This window comes from Aythya fuligula, chromosome 4 (assembly GCF_009819795.1).
Source record: "Aythya fuligula isolate bAytFul2 chromosome 4, bAytFul2.pri, whole genome shotgun sequence".
Classification (NCBI taxonomy): domain Eukaryota; kingdom Metazoa; phylum Chordata; class Aves; order Anseriformes; family Anatidae; genus Aythya; species Aythya fuligula.
Window position 1 is genome coordinate 2,810,624 of NC_045562.1, and position 16,239 is coordinate 2,826,862.

The following is a 16,239-nucleotide window of genomic DNA, read 5'->3' on the forward strand; positions in this document are numbered from 1 at the left end:
TTTTCTTCATATTACTCCCCTTTAATATAGTTTTCCACACCTGTCAAATTGTATGATGCAGAAACACCATAAGCAAACTAAAACTCCATTGTTGAGCTGTTAGATATTCCTCTGTAAAATCTGAAAAAAATGGAAAATGCCACTTGGCTGAAATGCATCACACTAAAGCAGTCTCGGCACTTTTGCTCTGTTTAGCTGCTCGCTCAGCTTTAACTCCTGCTGAGACTAAGTGAAATAAGATCGCATATTCTGTAATCAGCTTGTGTTTAATGCCTCAGCTACTTGGATATGAATCATCATTGGGAAGCTTAAAAAAATCTGAACAAACCATCGGTAAAATAAAAGGGCAAATTGAGCAATACTGCATAAGCACACACGTTTATTAGCATAAATTCAAAAATTAGAGGTAGAGGGAATGCAGTGTGAAAATGAGACCCAAAAGTGAATGAAGGGCAGTGAAGTAAAGGAGGAGTGCCCATTGTGCAAGCTGAAGGATGTCCATTTGCTTAGAGGTAGAAGAGGAGAATGCAGAGGACAAAAGGACACAAGAACAAAATTAGAAGAGCTTTCAAAAACAAGAATATAAACTTCATACAGGAAGTGACAAGTCCATGAAGGGACTCTGGGAGGACCTGGTGGCAAAAAATATGGAGAACAGCTGGTTTGAGCTGCCAGATAATCAGAGAGAGAAGTTCTGGGAGGCCACAGTTTGAGATGATAATGTTCCAGCCAGAAGTGGGAATCTGAGGTTAAGGCAAGAGAAGAATCAGAAGTCTCAGAAGAATTATTTATTTTCTTATTCTTCTGTTTCTCATTGTTCTACTTTTAAAAATGTGCAGGTCCTGCATATAGAGTTGCTGCCAAAAATAAATTTTGGTCCAAAAAGAGGAACAGGTAAAATGATTTGGCTGACTATCAGTTATAGGAATTTGCAAGTTTGAGTCACAAAGGCAAATATACTGCTGTATGGGCGCAAGGGTAGTAAGGAGAAGATTTTGGATGAAAAGTGCATTTAGGTATTCCTGTTAGGGCAAACACAGGTCTCACATGAAGATACGTTAGGGAGGTGGTAGAGGATACAACCCTAAACGGAAGATCAGAATAAGGGAAGTAATACAGAGCAGAGGTGATGGGACATGCTAAGAGTTAAATGTCAGGTGAAGCTTGGTTGACAAAGAGTTGTAGGTATCCAGGAGATCAATTGCGCGCTTACTGGCTCTTAGTGCCTTTCTGTTTACATTGGCACTGAAGAGATTTACAGCATATTACTCAATTTCAGTAGATATACTGTTTTATATAGTATATATAAAAACTGTATGTAACTATGCAAAAAAAAAAAAAAAATATATATATATATATATATATAAAAAGACTTACCTACCTAGACATGAACAAGGTACTTAACCCAGGAAGAGGCAAAACACATTTAAAGGATATCTGCGTGTTCTTTAGGAACTGTTGTTTAAAGTCCTTTCAGTTCTGCCAGTATGGCTTGCTGGGATAGTGCAGTCATTTCAAAGTTCTGCTGATTTTTTGCAAACTTATTGCATTTTTGAGTCTCTTCTCTCAGAAGGAGAGGAGTGAGTAAATCACCAGCTGGCTGTTTATATCGTAATTTACTGTGGATTTAAAAGGGAAAAAAAATATTAGGACTTACTAGCTTCAAGTCAGCACTGTGTGAATGCTTGCTTTTAAGAAGCATTTAAAGGTTTCAGATACTAGAGTAAACCCAGTTTGAATTCCTAACACCTCTTTCTCTTGATCTATTTGGCTTGTTTAATGATTTTAGATATTGTTAAACAAAAATTATATACAAAAAAGTCTTTTCAGCTCAGTGCTGTGTTATTGCTACGTTCTCTTCTTTTGTGGTCTCAGTTTACAGAAAATCATCTGCTCCTCAGTTTCAGCAGCGGTTCTGGAAACAGGAGAAACAAAGGAATATCCTACACTTTTTTGGGTCATATTTGTCATAGAGATTGGGGCTAAAGTATCTTGATAAAGTGGCCTGAAAACACTTGTACCATCTCTGGCTGTGTAGCCCATGCTCTGTAGGTAGGAATGAAGGCTCTGTGTCTATCTGTCGAATTTGCACACACTATGAACGCTAAAATATTAAAATAGAAAGTGGGTGGGAAGTGGAAGAAAGCCCTACAGGAACATTAGCCAACTGAAAACTGCTATTGTTGGCAGCCTTCGCAGCTGAGCACAAATGTGCCTTTTGTTTTCTTTATGCCCCGGGGCAGAATTGTGAAAATCAACAGGTGTGGTTTTTATTCATTATTTTACAAAGTGTCTTGGATTAGTACATTTTGCTTTTCCTCGATATTCAGAAGCCTGATTGAATAGAAGTATATATATGAGCATAGCCACAGAAATAACTGGAGGCATACTCTGTGCCCTAATTTCTGGACTGCTGATGCTTTTGACCAATGACCTAATAAAAGAATTGGCTCTGCTTTTCTTGTTGCGTGCTCTTATTCATTATGGACCTGGGTATCCATGGAAAAGATGCTTTTATAACAATGAACACCTGGCTTGTGCTTCTGTTCAGGAAACCTTAGGAGGGGTGGGCCAGTTCAGACACTCTTAGAGTCTGTAATCATTTATTATAAGAATGTCCCACTTTATTAGTTATAAGTGGTAGGAGGAGAGCACTAAATACTGTTTCTCATGTAGTGAATACTAAGCCATCCAATTTGAAACGCTGCTTTGGGGAATTAAAAGGCCATATTTCTTAGCATTTGCCTTTTCTAAGAAAAGCGGAGGGGGTAAGTGAGGTCTGTAAGCGTTTCTGTAGCATGCACTCAATAATGCAGAATTGAAAGGGCTGCACGATGTACTGCTACATGAACAAAGGTGGTGCTTGTTTTCTGTGCTGAAAATGACTTGCAAAGTGCTGTAAGTTATTTTTCATAAGAACCAGCTCAGTCAGGGGCTTGGTAATGTTGTTGGTCTCTGTTAATGACTTCATCTTACAGAAATGATCAGTTCTCAGAAATAGAACTGGACTGCTTCCAGAGCCTTTATACTTCTTCAAGGAGTTTAAAAAAATGTATTTGATGCAGTTATGTTGTGTATAAACCACATTCCTAGACTTAAAGCAAAGCACTGTTGTAACAGCATTCCTCTTGCACAATATACATTTAAACCACAAATATTTACATTCCCCAATAACTAGAATGCTTCATTGTGCTCTACGTATTTGTTAGAGAAGCTGACAAAATCAGGGTGGTGGTGGGAGACACTGTTGCTTTGTTAACCCGTGTACCCCCACTGCGTTACAAAGAGTAGGTTTGCATACCTGGCAGACAAAAATGTGTAGAAAGGTTATGGCTGCTGTTGCAGGTCACTCAGCCATCGCATTTGGCAACATTTGGATAACGCTGAACTACAAAAACTTTCTTTGGTTCTTCTGTGGTTAGAATGGAATAGTTCCAGTGTAACAGCCAGACCCCTCCAGGGCTAACCAGAAGGTAACACCCATTATGGAGGGCACCATCCAAGTGCCTCTCCTCCCCGGACATGCCTTTGAGCCCTTTTACCAGCTTTGTTGCCCTCCCTGGGACACGTTCAAGTATCTTAACATCCTTTTCATACTCTGGAGCCCAGAACTGCACACAGTGCTCAACTTGAGGCCACACCAATGCTACGTACAGCGGGAGAATCGCCCCTTTTGACCAGCTGGCCCTGCTGTGCTCAATGCACCCAGTTTTTCCCAGAGGAGTTTTTGCAGCTCTGTGTTTTGGCCTAGGAGTTACGCACGTGGAAGGGGGTTTCTTATAATCTTAACACTTCAGTTTCACATGTTTACTACCTGTAGCACATTTATTATTTCCCAAGGGAGAGCTCAGTTAACTTTTATCTCTGCCAATATCACTGTGTTGGTATTGTAGTAGCATCGTCCATAGACTGGTTCCAGCAAGTCCTTTTTGTTCCTCAAAAATCAGATGGGAAAGCCCGTTTGGACAAAGTGTGTTCCCGTCAAAGACTGTGGTCTGCCTGCTGTTCCCCTGTGTGGCCGATGGGATGAGAGCAGGATTGTGGGAAGTCTGCCTTTTTCTGGGCCTTTTCTGGTGTAGATGCATGATGCACTTAGCCCAAGCTGTGGAACCAAACCCGAAATTATTTAAGAAAGATACATTCTTTTTGAATAATTAAATAATAAAAATAAAATACAGAGGACCTGTGTAAAGCAGAAGTCCTGGTCTGAAGTCTGCTGCAGTTCTAGATGTACTTGTGGTCTTGGTGGGACACCTTTAGAGCTGTGTCCTCATTATATTGCTTGGAAATGGGTTTTATCAAACAGTGCACAAGTTGGTAGAAAGAGTCTCAGCTTTTTCTTTGCGTACCTCCTCCTTGCATGGAATTTAAAAAATAATTTGTTTCCATAGAGCAATCCTGTGATAAAGGGGAGGAACAAAAAGAAGAGGGTTTGGTGCTCAAGGAAACATTCATGGACCTAAGCTGTTTTGAGTTCCAAACCCCAAATCTTGCAAATAACCCATACATAGTGAGTTAGGGTCACATCTGAAGCAGGGTATAAACAGACCTCAGGTGCCTCACACCTATGTTGTGCTTGCGAAAATTGCAGTTTAACAGGAACCTGCCTAAATTTTCCCAGGATTAAGTATCTCTCTGCATAGTGTTGGGTTGTTAGCTGGTAACTGATCTGTCTAGGAAAGGTGGAGCAGGTCTTACCTTCCTAGCAAAGGGCTTCATCTCTTAAGCAGGCTCAGAGCTGTCAGACACTTGACTCACTATCAGCCCAAAGCCCTTAAACACCTTTTGTTTCACAAAATAGTCTTTTGATCTTTCTCGGGAAGATAACAAGGGCTTAATCTGGTGAGCTCTTAGGTGCCTAGAGGTCACGTTCTGTGACAATGCAGCTTTGGGCGTTTGGGCTTCAGGACCTGGGCTAGGCTCTGGCAGCTATTCTCCTCTGACTGTGAATATGGAGGGTATAATGTATCAAAAAGGTGGCTGAAAAATGCACAGCTGATTGAGGAAGCTGGCTAGCAGGTGAGCAGCACAGAGCCCAGCAGTGGGTTCCCAGTGCTGTCTGCACCTTGGGTGTCTTGGCTCGGCGGTGTGGGGATGTAAGGCAGGCAGCCCAGCTTGCTCCCAAGAGCTGGTAGTTAGCTGTGCTGAAAGGGCACCTGCAAACCCCATATGCTTGTACTCATCTCTTGCCCGCAGTGAGCAGGTCCCAGAACTGAACTGCCTTCTGCCAGCGGAGTTGTCTGAGCCAGCTTGGCAAGAGGGCAGGTGAGCACCTGGGCTGGCACAACAGATGAGGGAAGGAGCATCTGCCAGCTATGGTGGAACTGTTTCTTCTGGTGATGGCTGGCTGCTAGATTAAGTTATTTATCCTAGAAAACACGGAGAGGCATCTCTGTGTACTGAGAATCAGGATCCCCTGAAACACTTTGTGCTCTTTCCCAGATTGGAATGAAGAACAGAAGCACAGAATGGCCATTGTTGTTTTCTGGTGGCTAGTCTGAGTGCCTAGAAGCTAGCCTGCTGTATAGTACTTAATAAAAGGCAAGCACAGTCCTTTGTTAGATTTGGTTGCAGGAACACAGCAACACTACCCTTTTTTCTTTCTGCTTGCATGCAGATAAAATTTTGTGAATTTATGCTGGTAAGGGTGTTCTTACTTAGTTGGAGGTTTGCAGCATTGCATTTAAAAACAAAACACTGTTTAATACTTAATGCCTTTGTAACTTCGTAAAGGGATAACTGCAAATATTCTCAAAGAAGAGCCTGTTCCTTCTGTCAGCCACCGAAGTGAAGCTTGTTTACAATATTCCTGTCCACTTAAGTGGTGTTATTCACTGTGTGTAGGTGTTGTCAATGCGTTTGCATTAGCTGAGTGTTTTGTTAGCTTCTGGGTGGAGAATGAAGTTTTGGTTTAGTTCCTCAGAATCCTAAGTGCCATGAGACCTCCTTGTTTAATTGCCCTTGTTTCTTCTTGTGTGGTATTAGAGATGCTGGAGTCATCGCTGGTGTTCTGTGCTGGCCTTCTCTCAGCATGAAGTAAAGCAGGTGCTGGTGGTGTGCTGCTCAAGAGACCTTGACCGTTGTCACTCGTGATTCTTCGTGGTTAAAAGTAACCTAATTTATCTCCCCTGGGAATGGAGCTGTGCTGATTTACATGCTCCAAGATTGTGGCACTCAAGTTTTGCCAAGCTCTTTTCTTCAGCAGAACATACTAGGTAAAGGTTTTGTACTTTCATTGAAGATACCAGTTTTAAACAGGAAACTTCTGTTTTAAATTCCAGTAGAAATCTAAATACCTAAGATGAGAAAGATTTTAATGCATCATAAGGTTTCCTTTTAATAGCCCCCCCCACACACTTTTTTTTTCTTTCCTTAGTGTTAAGAAGAAAGAGTGAGCAAGTTACAGTCTTTTTTTTTGTCAAAATAATACTGATATGAGAAAGAAAGTACAGCTGTGTCCTCATGCATCCAGCATCAGAATTTCTGTGATAGTCTTGAGATTTCTATGTGAGACTGTAACAGGGCCAAGGTGTTTTGGGGTAGGCTTTAAGCGTTTGATGCTGTTTTGAATCTGAAGAGATTGGGACTTAGAGCTCTTTTTCTCCTAATTTTGCTGTATAAAGAAAAATGTAAAAACCTGAAAAACTGTACTGCTGCTGAAGAGCTGTACTGCTCTAGGTAAGAAGCAACTTGTGAAGACCATCCTCAGAAAGACTGAGTGAGCTGAGCTGTATTAGACAACGTATGTTGACTCGCATTGAATAATACTATTTCCAGTCAATACTGGGAAAAAATACATAACTGACTGGCAACAGCAGGAGACAAAGATATAAAAGAGTACTGGGGAAGTACTCTTCAATTGTTTGCTCTGGATACAAGCTTTAATAGTAAACAATAGAAAACCCACAATATTTACTACAGGTTGTTGTTAGGAAGAGACAGCTTTGGAGAAGTTTGTTCAGTTTTAGATAGCTGTGTTGATAGGAGGTGAGCCATGGACACATTCCAACCATTGTGATAAGCTCAATATGGGTGTCTGTGCAGGATCAGTGATTTGTGTTAAAAGTCATGGTACGATATTATGCTGAAGACTCAAATTATATCCCTCTTAATCTATAAAACAAGACTTCAACCAAGAAACAGTTTTCTTCTCTATATGTAAGTTTTTGTAAGAAAGTAGGCTTTAATATTTCTTAATTTATTTTATTTGCCTACCTAATACAAACTCTATATAAATGGTCTTACTTTCTGATCTAGACGTTGTAAGTTGTAATATGCAATTTTGGACTGTTAGACTATCTGATTTTAGTGAGAGAAGTTACAGATTGAAATTTCATGTGAAATTAGTTCAAGTCTTACATTCATACAGTCTTTCAGTGGTCCAAATTTTGTGTTTCTTCATTCTGTTTGCTTCAGGTTTCAGTCTTTCATGAGTTATGGTAAAGGCTGAAACTTCCGTAGTTTAGTGCATGCCTTTTTTTTTTTTTTTTTTTTTTCCCTTGGCTGCATGTCACAGATAGCTGGCTGGAAGGTTGGGAAATTTTGTTCATCAGTAAAACTTCATTATTCTCATTGCTATCTTTCTGGTTGTATCAGTGTTTCACAGACAATGGTCTTTTTCTAATCTTGATAACCCCTGTTGCTGTCATAGATACCATTGGTCATAAATAGAGAATTGCTTTCATAAAATAATACTGAATTCGTAGAAATTTATTCTGCCTTTCTTGTGCTGCTTTATGAGCTTCTTATTTGTATATTTAATTTAATTTTCTTACTGCCTCTTGTTTAGACAGTGTAGGAGACCTTTTATAATCAAGTATAGGCAATTAAATGATAGCAAAGGAACTAAGTATATAAATCTGTTCTTATCTGTTTCTATTTTATTATATGTTTGGCATTAAAACTTGGCTTTCTCTTACAGATAATCATTTTTCCCATTTCATACTGACAAGTATACACAGTTTTAGCTGACGATTTATATACTGTTAAAATGTGAGGAATTAACTTTTTGTTTTTAGTAAGTGACCTTTTATTGGATTTCACTTTCAGTGCATTTTTTTTCAGAGATTTTCCTGTGGTATTATTGTAGCATAAGCCTTTTATTAGTCACTATCAAAAACTTTCTTAGGACTTTTAGGGTTTGGCTGTCTGCTAGGCCATTTCTCTGGTTACACTGATCATGGCAGGACACTTCTTTCCTCTTCAGCTCTCCGTGCAGTGGCACACCTTCTAGGCTTCAGATGTCTGCGAGATGAGTGCTTCGAGTGTTTCAGTTTGACCTGCCCTTTGACATTCGCCTTCAGATCAACCGTAATTGAAACCTGGCTGAAAACAGTGTAACAGAAATAGATATTTATGTACAGCATTCAGTTAGAAGTGCTTGTAAATATACTGAGTGGAGGAGGGAAGGAACACTATTTCCTGAAACACGTAGAAGAAACATGTGGGCTTGAAAAGCAGGTCTCCTTCTTGGGTACCCCACAGTGGTAAATTGGCATTTGGTTCTCCCCACAAAACTTACATTCTTCAGACTTACTCAGCCTGTTACTGATTCTCTTCTAGCAATTCTAAGGATTCAGTTATTTCTGTGGAAGTGCAGCTGTCATCTTCAGGACCTTAACATCCACTTAAGTCCCAAACTGAAAAAGTTTTAACCTCTCTTTCTGCTGTCTCACGGCAAAATGTGCATTTTAGAAGGTATCTCAATTCACTTAGCATTGCTTTTATAGCAGATGTATCAGAGTAGTAGTTGTTAAAAGCAGCTAAATGCAGTAAATGCAGCTTATTTTAGTATCACGTATGTGACACCAGACCCCACCTAACTGGCAGTAGCCAATATACTAGTTAAGTTTGGGGTGAAAATCTGTAAATAATGTAAGGCAGTCTTTCATAATAATGACAATGTAGCCTTCATACATTCCATTGCATCCAGCAGCATATCTGAGCATGATGATTTTATTGTGATTTATGACAAGAGATGGCTTGATTTATTAATAAGCAATTGTTACCAAAACATGCACTAGGATTTTACCCTAATGGTCATACCTAGCAAATGTTCGGCTCTGGTATTTGTCATTAGAGCACACTATTATGTCTATAAAGAAAAGCTTCACGTTAACCCTTCCTCAGAATGGTGAGTAACTTCAGAAATCCTTTTACTAGTGCAAGAGTACAATTCACTTTGTCAATTACCCTCTTGTTTTGTGGCACAGTCTGAAGCAGCCTGCATGTACACAGCTCCTGACTTGGAACTGATGACAACTGAATGGGGGCAAAGAATAGAGGAGGCCCTTTTGTGAACTGTGTGTGTGCAAAGCAGGGCCTGTTCTTGCTTTGGTGGGCAAGCTGAAAATGTTAGAAACACTTGTATTCACTGGGTGATTTTAACTGGGAGACCTTACAATATGAAGTTTTAGGTCTAAGAAATTGTATTATTTTTAGAAGGCAAAAGTATATTTTTCAGAGGAAGGTACTAGGTGAAATATCAGAGTTAACAATATGAAGTTCAGTAGGCAAAAAGAATTTAGGTATGGCATTGAATAAATTCAAGCAGTACATTGCTCAGTGGCTGTGATTCCAAAGTATTTCACTAGATGAACATGTGCAGCTACAATTTGGTTGTCGCATTGTTTTGTTTTGTTTTTTAAAAAAGGCTTGTAACCTCTTGGTGATAGCAAGAGTCTTGCAGGATCAGACTCTTGTTTTCATTTAAATGAAAGAGCTCCCTCTAGTTTGTGCTGTCATTTGACAGTTTTGTTTCTCATAATAAATTGTGCAGTTTACTTCATCTTTAATTTACTCTCAGTCCACCAACATGGGAAAAACATTTGTATGTTTTTTATTTGTTTTATTTATTTTTTTTATTTGTTTTATGTTTGTAAGTTCATCATGCATGCTATGATTTATGCTCAAGGCTGCCTTACTCAGGTAGTACCTGACGGCTCTCTGTAGCTTCACAATGCTCTCAGCTGTAGTATGGTAACTGTCCTACATAAAAAGAATGTACTAATCAAATACATTTTATTTAATTAAATGACCGATGAAAATGTTTAGTGTATGTGAGAAATTAATCATGTACAGTGTCAATTCAGAAGCCATTGTATAGCAACTACAGCAAAGAAACTTTAAACTCTATATTCAAAGTCAGAGAGGAAGTAATTCCTTTTATTGTATGTTATCCTATGTTATCCCTGAAGAGTTGGCATAGAATGCATTTGGCACTTCATAGAGGACTCAAGCACTTTCCAGCTTTCTAGCTATGCTGGCTAATTCTGTAAATGTAAATTGACAGAATACAGAACAACATTTTAAAGTAGTGCTAGTGAGAGACTGGAGATACAACATCTTGTGCCAAATGACCAACAGTCCCTTGGAGTTTGTTTGTTTTTACTAAGGCAAAGATCATATTTCCAGCTTTCTTCTAAAACAAGCTTGGTTTACTTTGCATTTCAGATAGTTTTCCCTGTGTGCTGTGTATAATATTGCAATTGATCAGCCCACGATTAAGTTACAGCCCAAGCTGAAGCAAAATGCTATAATGTGTGCTTGGGTCTCAAACCTGCTGCAACTGAATTTAAAAATCTTAGCATAAAACCTTGGTGGAAGGGTGTATGTTTCTAAAAGAACTTTGAGCTTCCTGTGCTGACTTTTAAAAATCTTTTCTATATTTTGGACTTTCAAAATATTAAATTACATTTTGACTTTTTATTATTAACAAAATCAACATAAAAAGAAGGATAAGCTAACAATTTTTATCTTGGAACCTGTGTAGGCTTTGAGGCCTCACAGAGAATTCTGACTATAAGGAGTATAAAAACTATATGAGTTGTTAACATATGTAGAAGTGATTCAATTGTTCTTATTGTTAAAAATGAGTGAAAATAGTGGGAAGTACAAATTATCTAGAAAAAATAATGAAATTCCCTTTCATGTTTTTTCCTCCAGTTTTAAAAAGTTTTATAAATAAGCCTTTAGTGCTAACTACTTTAAACTACTTTAGCCCCCGGCTAGCCACCCCTATATATTGTTTAGTATGACCCCAGATGGCATGGAATACCCCTTTGGCTAGTTTGGGTCACCTGTCCTGGGTCTGTCCCCTCCCAGCTCTTACTGCACCCACAGCCTGCCTATTGGCAGGACAGAGCAAGAAGCTGAGATGTCCTTGGCTTGGTGTAAGCACTGCTCTGCAACAATTAAAACAATGGGGTGTTATCAGCACTCTGCTCATCCTAAGCCAATAGAATAGCATTCTACCAGCTGCTAGGAAGAAAATTAACTCTGTCCTAACTGAAACCAGGACACATCCATAACAACTTTTTCTAAACTTGTCTATTTCTTATTATTTTTGGAACTAACCTCGGCATGCAAGTATTGTGATGCATGATGATTTGATGGAAGGTTTAAAGCACCATGTTTCAATTTTAGCATATTTCAACAATTCAAAACAGTTTTATTTTCCAAAGCAGGTATTTGCAGAAATTTGTGAAGTTTATAGTAGTTGTGTCGCAGCAAATCTTGCAATTTAATTTCACATACTTTATTTAAAAGTGTACAATTATTGTAGAGAAAACAAGCTGAATTATGCTCTACTTTTCTGTTGGGCTTCGAAAAGTCTCGCAGACTTTTAGGAAAAAGTGTTGTATTAAAATAATGTATTTTTATGGGTGTAACTTGAAGGAAAACTACTAGCTTTTTATGAGCTTTGTTTATTTTTTTAAATAAGGTAAACAACAACAAAACCCCCACAAGAATAGCATCCCTTACAGAGAGGAAAATGTACAGAAGAGCTCCTTCCTTAAATAATTGATATTTAAACATAGAATCATAGAATACCCCAAGTTGGAAGGGACCCACAAGGATCATCGAGTCCAACACATGCTTAAGCTGCATGCTATTTGCTTTCAGAGGTTTTTTGTTTGTTTGCTTGCTTGTTTTTGGATTATTATTACATTCATATTGCAGGATAGTGTTTATTTTTCTATCAAACAGATGACAAAATTTCTTGTCAACATATCAAGTTAGATTTGCAATGTAGAAACCAAATACTTGCATTTCTATGAGCAAGAATATTGCTGTATTTCTGTATTAAAAAAAATAATAATAATCCTTACTATAAAGGCTGACATTTTTTACATTGTGGCTGGTTTACCCCGTTAGTCTAGAGAAGATGGCTAGAGCAGCAGAAGTTAGTGTTTGTCTTAATCTCTCGTGCTGAATCAATGCCTACTTCATCACTATTTGACTTTGGAAATCTCCTTCACTTTTCAGAGAATGCAGAAGTAAATTTGGTGCCTTTATAGTTAGTTTTATTCAATATATTTCTCTATTATGCCCTCACATTTTCTTTTTATTTTGTTAAAATAGTGTTCCTTTTAAGAGTTACATGGCAGCCATGTCCAGGATATTTTGATGTTTCCTTAGCTTTCTATCAAATCAAGCTTATCCTGTCTTTTTACCCTTGCACACAGTCATTCTCTGTTTCAGATTCCCACCTGATTCATGAAAAGCTGCCACACAATTGCTACTTGTAAAAATGATGTCTTGGAGCAATCTGATTATGGTTACTGACTGCTTTCCCCTTTTATTTATTTATTTATTTTGTTTTTCTTTACGCTTCAGGTTGTGTGTTGGTTGAGTTGCCAGCCAGTTTGTATTTGCAAACTGATGCTCAGTTCCTCTTGGAAGAGTGCTTTGGCATTTCCATCCTTGCTTCCCTCGTGCTGTAGCTGCATGGCAGTGCTTGTGGCACAGATCCAGATTTGCTTGTTTTTAACACAAGAAGTGTAGTGGCTACTCTCAGCATGTCCCTCCTTCCCCTTACTTCTTGAAGTCTTCTATGGACTGCTTGTCCTACCTTAAAGTTTGGAGCAGTAGCTGGATAGCTATAATTTTTGCAGGACTTCTCGCACTAAAAGTCATCGCTGTTTGTCATTGGCCTCTCTGTTGATGTAATTAATTGTGCTTTCTGATGTCTTTATTAAGTATGCCTTAAATGGTTGGATGAAGTGAATCACCCAAAAAAATAGTGTTCGTTAATCAAGGACAATTACCTGATATTAAGCTGTCAGGATCTGTCAGGAAAGCACTCCTAATGTATCTCTTACATTATTATTTGATATGATTTAATAGTTTGCTTTCCAAATGCATGTAAAATAGGCCTGTCTGGTTCACTTCACCTAGATTTGTGGGAGCTAGTTTTGTGGGAGCTGGTTCTGAATGTTTCAGACCCCGTTCTGAATGTTTCAGACCCTGAGTTGTCTGCCAAGCACCTCTCCCTTGTAAGGATGCCTATTACGCCTGAGACAGCTCCAGCAGGAGAAGGGTAGGATTTTCCTGCCCAGCTTGTGCCACACTCTCTGAAACATTGTAGTCAGAAGACATCCTGCAGGGTGCATTGAGGAAGTGTTTATGTTTTCTGTCCGACTTTCATACCGGCTGTGCTCTTCAGGCTGTACTCTGTCACTTTCTAGAGGTCAGTTGGTTACAGTTATTTATGTTCAGAGTTCCAGGCTTATACTTTACTGTATTATGACACCTGGGTCTACATGGATAAGCCTTTAGTATCCTGTCTGAGTTTTTAAGAACATATGTAGTAAGTACTGCAGGCAGGCAATTAATCTTAGATATGTTCTTCTAGACTTTTTCTTATTTTCTTTTTTCTTTCTTTTTCTTTCTTTCTTCTTTTTTCTTCTTTTTTCTTTTTTCCATTTTTTTTTTTTTTTTTTAATAAACTCTGCAGAATCCCGGAGGACTGGAATAGTTACTATTTGTCTTTTTATTTATGTCATAATCACACTTAAGAGGTTGTGCCTGAGATCAGGAGGTAGCTGTTCTATGTGTTTTGCAAGCCTTGCTGGGCTGGCTATAGGAACAGGGACCATCGGTGGCAGGAGAAACAGCACTCAGGATCCTAGCCCAGGCCTTAGCACTCAGTGCTGTTCCACCAGCCAGGATATGTATAAGGAACTTCCCGGCACCAGCCTGCCAGGAAGATAACTATGTTGTGGTCACTGCTCCCATCACAGCTCGTGCATTTGGTGCAGGGGCTGTTGATGCATTCTGCATGAAGCAATCCTGGCAGCAGGGAGCTGGTGCCTGCCCGCTCCATGCTAAGCACCCAGGATTGCTGTTATGCACCCGCTGCGCCATCTGCCCCACTGCTGCTGCTTCTCTCATCCTGAGTCTGCCTGTCCTGCTGACAAGCAGTGGGTAGAGCACCTCTCTAGTGGGCAGTCTGGAGCCAAAGTGATCTCCAGGAAAATGAAGTTGCAATTTCATAAGTTTTTTTTGGCAGCAGCACAGGCCACCGGCCATCCTCGCTGTTGCACTGTGTTGTCCTGGCTCAGTTATGCTGGCACAACCATCTGTGTCACCGTGCTGTGAAGTTGGTTTTCTCACTTTTGGGGTAACTGCCCTGATTCTGTGTTTTTGTTAAATTCTCTAAAAGGTGGAGTACCTAATGCTTGATTTTAAAGCCCAAACAGCCTGTTTGTCAAAGGTGCCTGCGAATCTTCCTCAACCCTCACATAATTTTGAAAGGAGAGCTTTGGGATTGTGCACAGCTTGATTTGGGGACAGTATGACTCTGCACAGAAGAGAAAGGTGAAAGGAGGAGTGCCAAGGCAATTTGTGGAGTTGAGCGCCAGCTCAGAGGAGGATTTTGGGTGCCTGCACTATTGCTATGCGGGCACCTAAGGTGTATTTTATAGTGTATTTTTCTTGAACCTTATTTGACTCTTTTCCAACAGACTCCAATGTCAGACTTGAATCAGAGGGACTATGATGTCTTTGAAAGATAACCTAATAACACTGTTGGTGTTCTGAGGAAGAGCAGATGCCATAATAGACCTTAATATAACAAGAGTTGTGTTACAAAATCAGATAATTTATTCATTCTTGCTGTGGTATTGTCATACCTAATGTTCTTTTGTAGGTTAAGCTTTTTTATTTAATGAATGCTAGTTATTCAGCACAGAAACTATTGGTTGGACTAAAGTTTTTATGGGGTGGAAGAAAAGAATTTCCCCTTTCAGTTGTTAGGAGTGTTCTCAAATGTAATGCAGATAGTTGGGATTGCAGAGATAGCACAACCCAGATTACTTGCATAACATCTGAAGTTTGAGCTCCTGTGAAGGGTGGGTTATTGTAACATACTTGGATATCCAAGTGGAGCTGGTTGAAATAATAGCAGTACAGCCTCATCTCCAAGAACATTTTACAGTTTATTTCTCCTCAAATTTTGAAAAACTATTTTTAGCTAATATTATAAAATTGAATGTACGCTGTTCTTCTGCCTCTTGACAAAAGCTTTCTTAGCATCCCTAGAAATTATGCTGCAGAAAATGAGGATAAATGGACTAGAAGTCAGTTGGAATTACAGAATCACAGTAGGCAATAGCTGGCTGTTTTAATTATCTCCAAATTGCATATTTTATTGCCTGAGTTACCTCTGCCAGTTGGGGGCTAGGGAGGTTGTTACTGATTACAGAATCAGGAAATAATTGTATAAATTGGTCCTACCAAACTCATGTATGTAATTCTGAAAAACTAAGATCCTAAAATGCTACTTTTTTTTTTTTTTTTTTGAGTCTGTTGAGTGTGTTGGCTTTGGATTGTGATATTGTTATGGAAGGTAACAAAATGAACCAATTTTTACAAGGCAAACTGAAGTATGTTAATAAGATACAAAAGTTAATCAGAGTTAGAAAGCGTTATGTGTTTTATTTCACTTAGCCCAAGGACTCTAGCCTCATATATAATGCAGATGGTATAGGTGTAGAGGTGATCTTCCTTGTATCAGAACAAAGAGTAAGGTATTTCTTCGTACCATATTTAAAGTATTTCAGTTTAGCAGTTCATACTCAGGTAATCAGGTTCTGATCAGTGGTTCCAATGTGTTCTGTCTTCATTCCCCATCCATATTACCAAAAGAAATCTTTTTGTCTATTAGCTTGTGTTGCAAACTGTAGATTCCTTTGTGTGTCTGTGATCTTTATTGCCTGACACTAGACATTATAATATACTTGTAAACCTCCATCTATTTCCAGTATAAATAATTATGCACCTTCCCAACACTAGTATTTATTATATAGAAGAAATACTATATTACAATACTACATTACTTAATGTTAACCAAAATGCAGCAGCAGTAGTATTATAAACGGTGGTATTTGGAAAAAAATACAACAAAAGCGTGCTACAAAAAAAAAAAAAAAAAAAAAGCAACTTAAGTAAAATGGA

The 16,239-nt window shown here is 38.8% G+C and overlaps 1 protein-coding gene across 12 annotated transcripts in view; it reads left to right on the forward strand.

Annotated features, from left to right (window-relative positions):
- The window catches only part of CAMK2D (calcium/calmodulin dependent protein kinase II delta), a 166,573-nt gene that overhangs the window by 46,094 nt on the left and 104,240 nt on the right, over window positions 1-16,239 (forward strand). The window lies entirely within an intron of this gene.